We start from the raw sequence: 2,840 nt of genomic DNA on the forward strand, positions 1-2,840 counted from the left end.
TCACACTGTACTTTTTCTGTACTTTTTTCTTACTTTACTGTTTTACCCTCAACTAATTAATTAGAAATTACTCTCACCTTTGTAATTTAATTAATTCATTAGGAACAATATTGTAAACTTTATCAAATTTACTTTCCATATTTGGAAGTGGACAATTAATCTGGGACGTCCCAAAAAGGAATACTGGACAATTAATCCGGGACAGAGGGAGTACTTTTTTTAAAGCTCAATCTACAAAATTGATTAAGGATGATTCTCTTAACAAATTAATTTCAGATTAGTGAACCATAACATCAAACGAAGTTTCCACATCATCAGAACTGATAATCAACAACAATTTCATAGAGTTTGATCTCGAGTTCAATCTTCACTGAAAACCGTGCCCGATTTGAGCACCAGATCAATCTGAGAGGTTATAGCGAAATGTAAAAATATAGATGTGATCAAAATCTCTTCGTGAAACTATCTATAAATTTACAGCTCTTAAATCAAAGAAATTGTAACACCCCGTTTTTCAGTTACGCGTTATTTCGAACGTCATTCGAAATACGAGGCATGTAAGCATATATTTGGATCCCAAATAAAGTTGGAATTGATGTTCTAAAACCTTACCATTAGAAAGGAAATCTCATTACGTTTCCAACGATATTTGATTCATCGAAAACGGAGTTACGGTTTGAAAGTTACGACCAAAACAAGTTCAGAAAACTGAGTTAGTTAATCTGGACGCCGTCCAAGCTTTTTGGACGCCGTCCAAAAGGCCTGACGGGCCAGCTGTGATATTTTGAAGCTTTTAAAAGAGGGTATTTGGGTCTTTTCACTTGAGGGTCGTTTGGGCCATCAAAACTGATCTAAACTCACCCTTATCCTCATTTTCACCCACAAACACTCCCAACCAAACCCTAGAGAGAGAGAGAGGAGTTTCTAGAGAGAGGAAGCTTGGATTAGTGATGAAGGTGGTGATTTTTGCCCAAATTGGAGTGGTTCTTGGTGCTTGTTGGTGATTCTAGCTACTAGAGCTCGTTTTGGTGCTTGAGGTAAATCCTAATCCGAATTGTAGTGTTTGATTTCTTGTTTGAATTAGGGTTTGTGTTAGTTAGAGTTATAAACCCATTTATTGTGAAATTTGGGGGTTTTGGGTAAGATTCATGTAAGTAAGCCTAAATGGGTGACTTAGGGTTTCAATTGATGAAATTATTAGTTTGGACCTTGCATGTGTTGGTTAAACCTTAGAACACTTGTGTTGACTTTATTTTTGGGTGTAAACCCTAATTTAGGTCAAAATGGGTCAAATGGGTATTTTGGGTCAAGTAAGCTTGATTCGGTGTCAAATTAAGTTGTGAGTCGAGTTTTGGTGAATCAAGTATGTAAATACTTGATTTAGGTGTTAATTGATGTTTTGGAAATATAACCACTAGTCGTTAGTGATTATGGGGCGTTTTATGACTTTGGTCAAAATGAGTAATTTGAATTAGGTCAAAATTGAGGATGAAACTAATTGGATTAAGTGAATGTTAAATGCTTTTGTTAAGCGTTAAATGATGTTTTTGGATGTAATTACTCGCGAGAAGTGATTTTGGGTTAAAATGATATTTTTAACATAAGTCAAACATGGTCAAAAGCAATATGGGTCAATATTGCACGTGTTGGGGTTTTGGTGCAATTGGTGTTTGAAATGATTACTACCTAAGTAGTAATATAGTGTTAAGACCTAGGTTTGGTCTAATTGGGGTAAAGTATGATTTTGGGCTAAATTGTACTTTGTTGTGTTGATTTGAATTACCACCCGAAGTGGTAATTGGTTTGTGTCCATTAGGTGTTAAATGGGCGGGTTTTGATGAGCAAGTGTGATCCCTCGGCTAAGGGATGTTTGTGTCGAGTTCTCTTTTAGAGAATGACTATTTATGTGCATATTGTACCTACATGTGATATAGGTAGTTACTTGCTCGGATTTGAGGACGAAGATCATGTTGTACATGACTTGTGCGGGCATTCCTGTGATGACCCGGGAATTTCCGATCAAATTTAAACTTAGTCTTTATATAATTATGACACGATAAGCAAAGTCTATAATGGTGAGTCTCGAAAATGTTGGAACTATGTTCATATAATCAATTGACCTTTGACTAATACCCGACGGTTCACGAACCTGTATGTAAAAATATATATATATATATATATATATATATATATATATATATATATATATATATATATATATATATATATATATAACCTTACATGTAAATAATTATATACAATAAATTAAATATAATAATGAACTACTATGTGATTTAGTTATTATGAAAAATAACTTCAAATAAGAAAAACTTGTTAATTTGAATATATAAGTTATATTGAAGATAAATAATTTCGAACATTAATTGTCAACGACAATATGGTATTAAAATTTATAATGTTATACTTTTAGTTTAATTGTTCCAATATATATAATTAACATATTTATCTACGTAATAAAAATGATATTTAAAAACATAATTTCATACATAGTAGTGAGAATAGTTATGTGACATCTATACATAATTAGTATTATATGTATATTGATAGAATGTATACATATTAAAAATATATATAACAAATAATTAATAACATATAAATAAATGTAACTACAAGATAAAATACAGTTACTGTATTAATGTTATTATTATTGCTTCCATGAATATTAAAACTAAATATTTAATATTAATATCAGTGTTATTGTTATTATTATATGTATTACATAAATATGAAATTTGATATATTAATTACTAGTATTATTATTATTATTATTATTATTATTATTAGAAATTTTGATTATTGATAATATAATTAAGTTTTAT

The sequence above is a fragment of the Rutidosis leptorrhynchoides genome, chromosome 9 (genome assembly GCF_046630445.1).
Source record: "Rutidosis leptorrhynchoides isolate AG116_Rl617_1_P2 chromosome 9, CSIRO_AGI_Rlap_v1, whole genome shotgun sequence".
NCBI lineage: Eukaryota > Viridiplantae > Streptophyta > Magnoliopsida > Asterales > Asteraceae > Rutidosis > Rutidosis leptorrhynchoides.